The sequence below is a fragment of the Rhineura floridana genome, chromosome 1, assembly GCF_030035675.1.
Source record: "Rhineura floridana isolate rRhiFlo1 chromosome 1, rRhiFlo1.hap2, whole genome shotgun sequence".
NCBI lineage: Eukaryota > Metazoa > Chordata > Lepidosauria > Squamata > Rhineuridae > Rhineura > Rhineura floridana.
Window position 1 is genome coordinate 294,634,129 of NC_084480.1, and position 12,402 is coordinate 294,646,530.

Sequence of the window (12,402 nt, forward strand, 5' to 3'; positions counted from 1 at the left end):
AAACTGCTTAATTATATGCTAGAAAGTAGGAGCAGTTCTGTGTAGGAATGAAGGATGCCACAGAATGTCGTAAGAGAGAAGTCGGGCTACTGGGTAGTTCCAGATATCCAGCTGGCCACACTGTCTCTGTGGCTCTTTGATGTGGTTAAGCTTGGGAAGAAGGTGACTTAGACTGAAAGCATGAGTCTCCTTTGAAGTAGGTGGAGGAATTACCGGACTCATGCAGTCATCTGCCTGTCCCAGGGATGGCACATATACAGGGGGTCAGCCCATGGGAGGTGGCAGATGTGTGACTCATCTAGTTGCTCTATATAAGAGCAGAGCAGGGGAGGTGTATGGAAAGGAGAAAGAGTCCAGTGTTATTCCATCAACTGATTGATTAAGGACTGTGCAGGAGGAGAGGAGTGTGCTACTCAGCAGCTGTTATTAATAAGAGCCTCCCCTGTAGCTGAGTTCAGGTTGTATTATCTGTCTGTTCTTAAGAGTCATGCTTATGTATTGTGTAGTTGCTTTGATGAGACTGCTAAGTAACTAATAAACCCACCTACTTAGCACAGCTGGTGTCCAACTGTACTGCTTATTTGAACTCATCTAAAAAAACATCTCCCCCCCCCCCTGGCAAGCACAAAGGGATGACAGAAGAGTGGCTGCTCCCAATTTCTCTGCCCACAAATAGTTCAGAGGATTTCAAGACACTATTTGAGCACAGCTCTAATGAAAATATGCTTGCAATCTGTCATTCCTTTGTAGCTCAAACAGCTGTGGGGCTTGGCCTACTATATAGTGATGTGCAAGTGGGCCTTCTCTGTAGTGGCCCCTCAAATTTGTTATGTCCTATCCCTGGAACCTTAGACAGTGGAGACTGTGATGAGTTTCAGTTGTCAAGTAAAAACAATCTTAGTTTCCCAGGAATTTGGAGCAAATGATTAATCACTCTTTGGTTTTATCATCCTTTCTTGCCTGCTGCTCCTGATATAATGTGTTATTGTGTTATTGTGCATTGTTTTAAACCAATCTGGGATCTCATCGATCTGATGAAGGGTGGTCTACAAATTGGAGGAGTGAATGAATGAATAAATAAAATAGCAGGCAAAAGTAATGAAGAAGCTAGGTTTTTTTCAGGCATGTGTTCTTCATTATCTTTCCTAGGCCAATCATAAAAAAGTAAGTGCCTTTAATGGCAAAACCCTTCTCATTCCTCAAGTTAAAAAAGAAAATGATCCAGGCTTACGAGCACATTTTCCATTGACTTCCGAACTGAAATGATTAGCATGTCGCCCATATAAAATAGCCATAAATACTTCCTTTTGAAAAATACCAAAGGGGGATTAGTCTCTTTTAAAGACTAATTGCATGTAACATTGTGGTGCCGGAAAAGAAGCTGCTTTTGATCTTACAACTTGGCAGAGGAAATATATTTCGAGCTTCCAGCTATGCTCAGGTTTGGAAGTGAAAGACAGATGCTTGCCAAACTTGCGCCACAATAGAGAATGAAAGCTAGAGGCAGGAAGCTTTACGGACTGTTATGTAGCTGAAAAGATGGGCTATGATGGATCTGTTGTATCCTGTGGTGGCTGTAATGCAGGTCAGGGCATTTAATGTTCCCTGTTCTCCACTGCTCAAAAAGCCTTTGGGAACAGCAACAATGCTTCTGAGTGCATATTCCACCACCCCCAAATTGCTGAGTGTCCAGGGTGCAAAACGGCTCCTGTTACATAAGACAACATTTGTGGCTATGTTCTCACAAACAAAGGACCAGTCTGGTTTGTATTCCTGCAGAGGTTATTTGGGAGGGCTCTCAGGGTGGTGCATACTAAAACAGATACAAAAATAAAAATAATTTTTGAAAATACACAGAATCACAGAAGCCCCAGCAAAAGAAATACAAATGCTGGAAAGTTATACAACAACACTTTGTAATCCATTTTATAAAACTTCAAAGAATCATAGAATAGTAAAGCTGTAAGGGGCCTATAAGGCCATCGAGTCCAACCTCCTGCTCAATGCAGGAATCCAACCTAAAGCATACCCGACAGGTAGCTGTCCAGCTGCCTCTTGAATGCCTCCAGTATAGGAGAGTCCATTGCCTCCTTAGGTAATTGGTTCCATAGTTGTACTGCACTAACAGTGAGAAAGGTTTTCCTGATGTTCACCCAAATCTTGCTTCCTGTAACTTGAGCCCATTATTCCATGTCCTGCACTCTGGGATGATCAAGAAGAGATCCTGGCCATCCTCTTGAAAAGGGCTATCATATCTCCCCTCATCTTCTTAAGACTAACCATGCCCAGCTCTCCCAGTCTTTCCTCATAGGGCTTTGTTTCCATTACCTTGATCATCCTTGGTGCCCTCCTTTGAACCCGTTCCAGTTTGTCTGTATCCTTCTTATGTGTGATGTCCAGAACTGGATGCAGTATTCAGGATGAGGCCTAACCAGTGCCAAATAGAGGGGGATGAGTAATTCATGTGATTTGGAAATTATACTTCCATTAATGTAGCCTAAAATATCATTTGCCTTTTTTGCAGCCACATAGCACTGTTGGCTCATATCCAGCTTGTGATCAACAACAGTCCCAAGATCCTTCTCGCATGCAGCATTGCTGAGCCAAGTATCCCCCATCTTATAACTCTGCATTTAGTTTCTTTTTCCTAGGTGCAGAACTTTACACTTATCCCTGTTACATTCCATTGTGTTCTTTTTCAGCCCAATGCTGAAATCATGGAACATTAACACTTAAAAAGGGCTTCATCTGGCTCCAAAAGAACATCAGAGTGGTAGATCTACCACTACTCCCAAAGATTTGCAGATCTGCACTAGTCAAGGAAGAAGGGAGGGCGCTTCTCCAGTGTTTCCCTAGCATATTATTATTATTATTATCATCATCATCATCATCATCATTATTATTATTATTTTTACCCTGCCTTTTGGCCAAAGGCTCTCAAGGTGGCTTTCAAAAAACACAAATATAAAATACAATATAAAAATGCATCAGTAAAACAATACAAAATACAATCTGCAAAAATTAAATAACAATACAAATAATAGCTCTTAATGGTGGCTTTATCCATGGTACAAGTAACTGCATTTTCTGTGTTAAATTCCAGTCTCCTGAAAGCCAGCTGAATTGCATTTGCAACCATGTCTATAGTTTCATATGTTTGTTGTTAGGAGGGGAATGTCCTGATTTTCTTGGGTGTCCAGCTGCCCCAGCAAGGCGACAGAGGGCAACCCCACTGCCCCTCTGGCAACTCCAGGGGTGCTTCCAGGGGTGCCTTGCACGGAACTTCCTCTTCCTCCTACATGGAAGTTCCATTTAGTTATTTATCACAGCTAATGCCTGTCGACATACCATCCCCCCACCCAAAATTACCCCCATTGCTTTCCATAATGGAAAATTATTTATTCTAGCTCTAGTGTGGTGTGGATGGGGGTCCCAATTCTGGGATCACTTTGGAGAATGAAGGTACATTTGATCCAGTAGATCCAAGGATGGCACTGTCCCATTTCTATCCTGCCCCCAGAACAAGACCCTAATGCTGATTTTGTGGCCTAAAACCAGCTACCACTGGTGGGAATATGCTACTGGTAGAGCTAAGCCTGTGGTGGAGGTACACTTTCTATAGGTGCAGTGGTAGCCTCCACAGACAAGGTGTTGGTTCTACTAGCAAAAAGAAATCTCTGAAGAGTCCCTACCTCCTCTAGCCAGCAGATCTGAAGGTTAAGATTGCTTTGTTCCTCTGCACCGATTTTAGATGTCATATTTTGACTGACATAGGAATAGGACTTCTTTTCTGTAAAAAAATATTTATGGCTCTTTTTTGGTACCCTCACCAGGTTTCGAATCCCCACACAGCCATGAAGCTCACTGGGTGACCTTGGGCCAGCCATTGCCTCTCAGCCTCAGAGGAAGGCAATGGTAAACCCTCTCTGAATACTGCTTACCATGAAAACCCTATTCATGGGTCGCCATAAGTTGGAATCGACTTGAAGGCAGTCCATTTCCATTCCTCCATTTTAAGTCTATTAAGGTAGTTCAGATGTTTATACCCTCACCCTACTGGTTTTGGGAAAACTCTTACATGTAGCAAACCATATTTTAAAGTTGCCAACTCTCTCTCAGCACATGCAGTGGCCACATTTCATACTATATGTCTGTTGGTAGCTAGCAATGCTGCTGGCAGGCAGCCACAACTGTGGAATTAGCATTGCAGCTTTACTCCCAGAAAAGCTTCATATAGGAAAGGTTTTCAAAACAGGTTATGAATAAGACAAATAAACTGCCCTCTTCAACAGTCCAGTAAAATTTAAACTTGTTTGACTTCTTAATTAGAAAAGTATAACACTGCAGCATGTGCACTTTTTAAAACTTCTGTTCAAACATTATTTGAAAGATAAAATGTATAATATGTCATTTTTGCAAGTAATTAAAAAACCCTGTATGTACACTTTTATTATAATTATAACTAAAATTGTTTATTGTGTATGCCCACCAAGATCCTGCTGTGATCTTCTGTTGTAGTGCAATACTATGCATGTTTACTCAGAAGCCTCAATCTTGTACAGAGAAAGTAGTCTTTATATTGCTGAAAGCTATATTATACAGCCACATGTATACTATAGCCAGCATGGATTTTTCACATTCCGCAATGTTAAATTGAAAATATCCCTTATGCCATTCTGATGCTTCCCATAAGCTCATTTCAAAACAAAACCTTACAAAACTTATAGTCCTGAACTCAGAAATGCCTCCTTAACAACCCTCTAAATTTTCATGGCAATACACAAAACAGTCAGAGAGAATAGAGAGTTCGTCTAAAAAGAGAGAATAAAACTCCAGAGCTCTTTTTGACTTTTTCTGAGTTCTCATAATCTGTTGAAATTCATTAAAAATTAGCCATGTTCACAGAGCACCTGCAATCCTGTTACTGACCTTGCCCCATACTCTGACCGTCATCTTCTGCAGTTTAAAAGTTTTAGCTGATTTTTAATTAATTTAAGAAATTTTGGCTTGAACTCAATGATAGTGTTGTGCATGCTCAATAAGAATCAATTGTCAATGTTCTAAAAGCCAGACTCACAGCTGCTGGGCTTGCCCAATCAGGGGGCCACACCCACACCATATTTTGATTTCACTTGAGACAGTCATGGCTTCCCCCAGAGAATCCTGGGAAGTGTAGTTTGTAAGGGTGCTGAGAGGAGATTCCTATTCCACTGACAGAGCTCCAGTGGCCAGACTGGTTTAATAGTCAGCCACTCTGATTGAAGGTCTGTGAGGGGAACAGGGTGTCTCCTAGCAACTCCCAGCACCCTTCACTAACTACGCTTCCCAGGATTCTTTGAGAGAAGCCATGACTGTCCAAAGTGAAATAAAGGCCTGGTGTGGATGTGGCCAGGGACAGCTTTGGTTTAAATTTGGGTGGGAGGCTACATGTGCCTGCTGTAGAATAAAAAGGTGAGGGAAATGCTGAAAAGAATGATACTGTTCACAATGTTTTCCTTTTGGAAAAGAAAGAGGCTTCCCCTCTGCTCAGGGTCCACCCACCCAATCTTCCCCTCTCCCCTCTTCCTCCTCTCCCTGCCCCTTCCTTGGGTCAGTATTAGGCTACAACATGGGAGACCAGGTTTCGAGGACACGTTACCAAATTCTTCCAACCTACACAGGAAGTGGATTGGACTGTGAAAGACCAACCCAAATTGTCTTTGAATTTTGACACATTTGTAGGGCAGTATAATATCTCAGAAAGGAGGTCAGCTCTCCTGCTCCCCTGGTACATTCACTATAGCTGACCAATTTCCCTGCTTTTTAAAGTTTGATAGAAATATCTGTGGGCTATAGATACGTTCTTAAACCACAAGGTTTTTTGCCTATTAGTGAATATTTACTGAAATCCTAATGTGAGACAAGCAGGAAAAACTGTTCTCAGAATATGAATTGGGGTTTAGGTATTGCCTGGGGGTCAACAAATCTTAATCACAACCTTGACAACCTTGTTGGCTAAAAACCTGAAAGGGCAGGGATTAGAGCAGCCAGTACTAACAGAAGTTGTGGGGGGGGCAGCTGACATTTTGATTTATATCTTTTGAGACAAACCACCTAGAAACTTAATTTTTCTTTAAATGAAAGCTAAGGGTCCAGAGATTAAGGTGACTCATCTGGAGACCTGGAGAGGACCAGAAAAACCAGTCTCCAGGCAAAAACCCAACACCTGGCAACCCTATTTTTTGTGCCTCATAGCCTGGCCTGTGCCTATGTGGTGAAGGGCAGGATGTACATTTCTTAGACAAAGCAAGTTAATGAATAAAAAGCCTTCCCATAACTAGTACATAGGTGACATGGGATGTGGTAGAATCTCTGAATCAGTTTCCAGTGAGAACAATAAAAAGACTTACAGTGCTCTCCTATACATGTCTACTCAGAAGTAAGTCCCATCAATTTACTCTCAGGTAAGTTCATATAGGATTGCTGGCTATATGTATTTCAATAATTCTGTAAGTTAAGTCAGTATTCTTATCTCCCATAAAAAAGCCAATGGCAGGACTGAAGCTTGTTGTTAGAGGACCCCTACTCCTCCGTGGCGCAGAGAGGTAAGCTGCGGTAATGCAGCCGAAGCTCTGCTCACGGCCAGAGTTCAATTCCAATGGAAGGAGGAAGTCGAATCTCCGGTAAAAGGGGTCAAGGTCCACTCAGCCTTCCATCCATCCGTGGTTGGTAAAATGAGTACCCGGCATATGCTGGGGAGGTAAAGAAAGGCCGGGGAAGGAACTGGCAATCCCACCCCATATATACAGTCTGCCTAGTAATCGTCACAAGATGTCACCCTAAGAGTCGGAAACGACTCGCACTACAAGTGCGGGGACACCTTTACCTTTACCTTTTACTCCCTTCACAAAGGTAAATTCCCAGAGATCCCTGGAAACAGGGATTGATTGTTAAATCACTCTGGAAATTCTAGCTCTGTGAGGGGAAAAGGGGTCCTCTAACAACTCTCAGCATTCATTGCAAACTACAGTTTTAGGATTCTTTGGGAGAACCCATGACTTTTTAAAGTAGTATAGTATTGCTTTAAATGTATTGCAGATGGGGCCCTAGAAGAGTTCACCTGGCTCTTTGCAGGTAGTTTTTCACTACCAAGTAAAACCTCTGGTCCAGGAAGCTTTTTCTATTGTTGGCTGACTTACTTTGTTGAATATGAATGACTAATTAAAGAAGCCTCATTAAAAGACTGAAGATCATCTCAGAGTTGAGGACATGGAATAATAGGCTCAAGTTACAAGAAGCCACATTTCGGCTAAATATCAAGAAAAACATCCTAACTGTCAGAGCGGGTATGACAATGGAACCAATTAGACTCAATGGCCTTATAAGCCCCTTGCAACTCTACTGTTTTATTATTGTAAGAGAGATTATACTAATTATGCTTACTGTTATTGTTTTTTTTAATTTAACCAGCTGTGTTTATTTCTTAGTTTGTATCTTATGGATGGTTTATGGATTTTTATCCTTTTGGATGCTCAGTATTTCTGAACCGTACATGGTTTCAGGTATTTCTGAGGGCAGAGAAAGCAGTCTGTGGTTATTTAAACAAACAAAGATGCATAGGAGATCTTGCCTTTTGCTTTTACTCAGCAGCGTCTGACTCAACATCTCCCAAAGTCAGTGTAGCTCTTTCCAAAGGCATGAATACATACAGATTTGATCTTCAGTTATCTTGAGCCAAATCAAATTGAATTCCTGGCTTTTGATGGTGACAAGTTACATTTCAATTTCATTAGGAAAAAACTGAGAAGAGAAAGCAGATGTTAAAAGTGCCAGGTGTGTGTTGTCGTTCTTGCTAGAGTGAATGTGTCCCTGTGGTTTTGCGGGACAGCTTACAGTCTATGGGCTTAATCACACAATACAGGAGATCTGTGACTGGATCGCCTGGTGTGTGTTTATTTATTTTACAGTAAAGCAGCCACTGTAGAGAGGAGTTATTTTGATCAATGCCATCTTCAAGGTCTCAACCCCCCCCCAACAGTTGATATTGGTCCTACAGGAGAATAATATATAGTATCTGTGTCGTACTTGACTTTTCCCCCAAAACAGAGCTATTAGCAGCCTTGGAGAACAATTTCGAGGAGGAAATCAGCATCCCTTCCACAGCACTCCTGTTTTGATCAAGATTTTAAATCAAGATGTGTTGTTCCTGGGTTGTTGTTTTTTGGGGCGGAGGGAATCAGAGGAACATCACTGATGTCATTTGCAAAGCAGGAAAACAAGACCACAGCAGTAAAAATAATCCCCCAACCTTACAAAATATCACCATTCTCCCGTTTCACCCACCATAATTTCATAGGGGGGGGAGCTATTTGAAAATCAGCACCTTCCAACCTATTCTCCCTGGTGTCATGTTGAAAATTTCTCCTGCATTCCCCAGCCTCTGACTATTCTTATCAGTTAATGAGAAAAGAAATTGCATTCAAAAATTATCAAAGGGGAGAGAAAATTCTGGTGAAATCCTCATGGGTGGGGTACAGGGGTTTTGTTGTGCTTACCTTACCAATGGCTATTGGCAAGTGTACTTGCTTGTCTTCCACAGATCATCTCACCAATGATCTGTCCTCTGCATCTTTCCTGAGTCCCGTTTCGGACAAAGCCAAGGGGAAAATATAATAAAGCAACTCCTCCAATGGGACTTTGTCAGATCAGGAAGTGTGGACAGCCAGGGAGGCTGCAAAGCATTAGTGAAATGTTTAATGTATGGGGAGGACCATATGGATACTACCTGTGACTCCTGCACAATGATAAGCTCAAAAACTCTGCACCTATCAAAATTCTAAAGAAATGTTGTCATATGCTGAGAATGAGATGGGAAAATGGAAGTCACTTTCAGAGAGGAAGAAACCTTTCAAGAAATTTGGAGGGCATATATTGGCACAGTACTATGACTCCAGGCTCTAGCTAACACCCATGGTTTATCCCACTTTAATTACATAAGAACTCCTGAGAGAGTCACAGCTAAGAGAGAGTGAAGCCCCATCTGCACTATACATTTAAAGCAGCATCAAAACACTTTAAACAGCCATTGCTTCCCCCAAGAAATCCTGGGAACTGTAGCTTCTTAAGGGTGCTGAGAATTGTTAGGAGACCCCCTATTCCCCTCCCAGAGCTACATTTCCCACAGTTCCCCAGTGAGATGTATTAACTGTTCAACCACTTTTAAGAACTATAGCTCTGTGAGGGAAACGGGCCCTCTAACAACTCTCAGCACCCATTACAAACTACAGTTCCTAGGATTCTTTGGGGAACTCGCCGCTGTTTAAAGCGGTATAATATTGCTTTAAAAATGTAATGTGCAGATGGGGCTTGGCTGGTCGTACCCACTCAGTGAGTTTCATAGATGAATCCAATGCTCTGCCCACTACCTCTACTTCTACCTATATTGTGTCTTACACACAGACACACACACCTTTCAATATCCTTTATTTGCCTGTACAGATTACACTGTCAGTTCCCTTTTCTGGATAGATTTTTTATTCTCTCCACAGAGCTGTCGAGCTCTTTTTTTCTGAATCAGCTTGTACATAGATGTCTGTATCCATCCTGGCACACCTAAAACTAGGCTGTTTGGGAGAAAAGAAAGCTAGTATGGGCCCTTAAAGACTGATTGGAGTATTATTGTCCCTGATTAGAGGGGAATCATCAATGCTACTCTCCCCAACAACGTGAAGTTCAGACAGTTCTTCTGTTAAAATTGAGAAACGCAAGAAAGTTACATTAATTAAGAGGCAGAATAGAGAGGGGGTTCCTAGTCATCGGAACAAAACTGTCATCGCATCATTTAGTAATGAGTCACGATTATGTCACTCATTTCAGTAAGAAACCATGGTTAATGACTTTTAATTGTAATCTCTCAAAGTTGTAATTGCTTTTTCTTTTCAGCTTTTGATCAACACAACAAAGAGCCATTATTTGATATGCAGCAAAGGCAGCCATTTGACAATTGCCAGCAAAATAATGGAGATCGCTTTTTTCATATAATTGCAGAAGAACATGTAATCAGATGTGCAACTGCCATGTCTTCAGCTGTGGTTTTCTATCTGTGTGAAGGTGACTTCTGCTCGCATCATATATACATAGAGGAACATAGTTCTCATGAAAGGTGAACTAGATGTTCAAAACCACTTTGATTTATCCAAAAACAACAACATGCATTCTTCACACATTGAAGCTTCCAACTGTTTTTCAAGGGTTGACCCATGTACAATGCATTGTAGTAGTTTAGCCTTCAGTTATGAAGGTAAAAACGAGACCACCTCTAAAACAAAACAAAAAAGAGAAGAACACAAACATGGAGAAGGTTTTTCGTAATCCTTCAGTCTATTGTGTACTCAATTTGTTCAACCAAATCTTTGAAAAAGCAGCTTCCTCTACCCTTACTTCGGTATATCATGCAAAAGGGGAAAATGCACGGTCTCCTGATGCATGGACAGAACATAGAACATAGGATGTGTGCTTCCCTGTTTGAGACCCAGAAGCCTAGGGAAAGGAAGTGCAACTATTCATGCTTTCATGACTTCTATGGAATGAGTGCAAAATAGACCCAAGTGAATGGGGCACAATGCTGCACATTTTCCTGATTCAGGATGGTTTTTCACATGACAGAGGTGTTGTTTTAGCAGTAAAGATTTTATGTAGGAGCTGGAGGCTCCACCCCTTCCTGCTCTCAACCTGTTCCTGATACAGGAAGGTACCTAGATGTATTTCTGTTACCACCCAAGTAGACACAGGTATGTAGCCAGACCCTGAAGCACATGCCTGGCTCATTGTCTTCTCTGCTTCTGTGGGGATTGGAGGTGATATGTCCGAAGAAGTGGCTCATGCAATGGAGCAGAGTCTCAGTGTTAGTTTCCCAGCAGTGGGGTTGCTGCTACTTACTAAAAGCAGGAGGGGAAAGCTGGGGGCAATGTTGGAGCTGTGAAGGTGTACCGACAAGAGTGCTGTATTGGCTCCATCCATTCAGTGCAGCCCCAACCTCACTACCAGTGTTCCCTTCATCCTCTTCCTCCAGGTAAGGGGCAGTGATGCTGATGCCAGGAAGCTAGCATTGCAGGTCCACCCAACCAGGCAAGCCAGTTTTGATGGGTGGAGTAGTCTGAGATTCAGCCAGGAGCCCAAGAAACTTGTGTGGGGACCTCTGGTCCTGGGATGTCTTGATTTGACAGCATGTCATGGTTGTGAACCTATCAGTGTAGAGATACAAGGGGGAGGGGTTCTGCTCCCACTCTTCTCCCTCTGAGGACACCCTAGGTTCCAGGTCTGAAAAAGGTTGAACCCTGACAAATGTTTTCAAAACTGGCAGAAATACAGTTTTGCCAAGATTTTATTCAGGAGTTATTAATGTCACTCTGTTAATGGAAAGCAAGGAAATGATATATTGCGTTTTGCTTCTGATACGTACAGTCAGTACAGCCTGCAGTCCCAGATACTCACCTTATTGTGTATGTCAGCTGTTTTCTCCTGTACTTGCAGAGACATGGGCAAAGGGCTCATTAAGTCTATACCCCATTGTGAACTGAAATGGGGAATGATTTATGCTGGAATATTTCCTCTTTGATTTGAATGCATTTGCTAATTTTAGAAAATTTGTTAGCATGGGTTGGGTTTTTTCCCCTTGCTATTGTTGCCATATATAGTGCACCCTACTTAGGCCCTGCCCTTCTATTAGACTTTACCCCCTCATACCCAGCAGAGGATGGTGTGGTGGAGTGAAGGCACTTACCTGACCTCCCAGCAGGTGGGTTGAAGCTGCATACTGGGATAGAGAGGGGGAACAGTAGCGGCTCACTTGCTAATGTTGGAATATGCTCAGTGAAATCAGCTTAACAGCCATAGCAGAAACAAAAGGTATATTTTAGACTTTGGTCCTTCTTGTTTTGGATTGTGTGTGCTGAAAGCTTGAGGACAGCAGCAATTCACATATTTTATACAGGGCCTGGAAGGCAACTGAAAAATCAGGTTTGAGGAAGGAAGAAGCTTAAGAGAATACAAACATTGGTTTGCTGTGGGAGTGGTGTTACACGCACATGATAGATTGCCTGTGTTTGCATGTCACACTAAACCAAACCGTGGCCTAGTGCAAATGAGCTAGTTCCCAAGGACACTGCAGCTGCTTTGCCCTCCAGACCAGCATGGCAGCCAAGGCCCAACCTGGCCCAGCATGCTGTCTGAACACAGGACCACAACTCACTTGCTGGAAAGTCAGGTAAGTGCCTCAGCCCTTAATCCAGGTGGTTTTGACATGATTAACTGATATGAACCATGAAGAACTTGGGGGTTGCATGCTTACTTCTACCCTCTCCTTTTCTTCTACACCATTAAGAAAATATTGGAATCTTTGCTTCCAGCTTTAAAACTGTTATT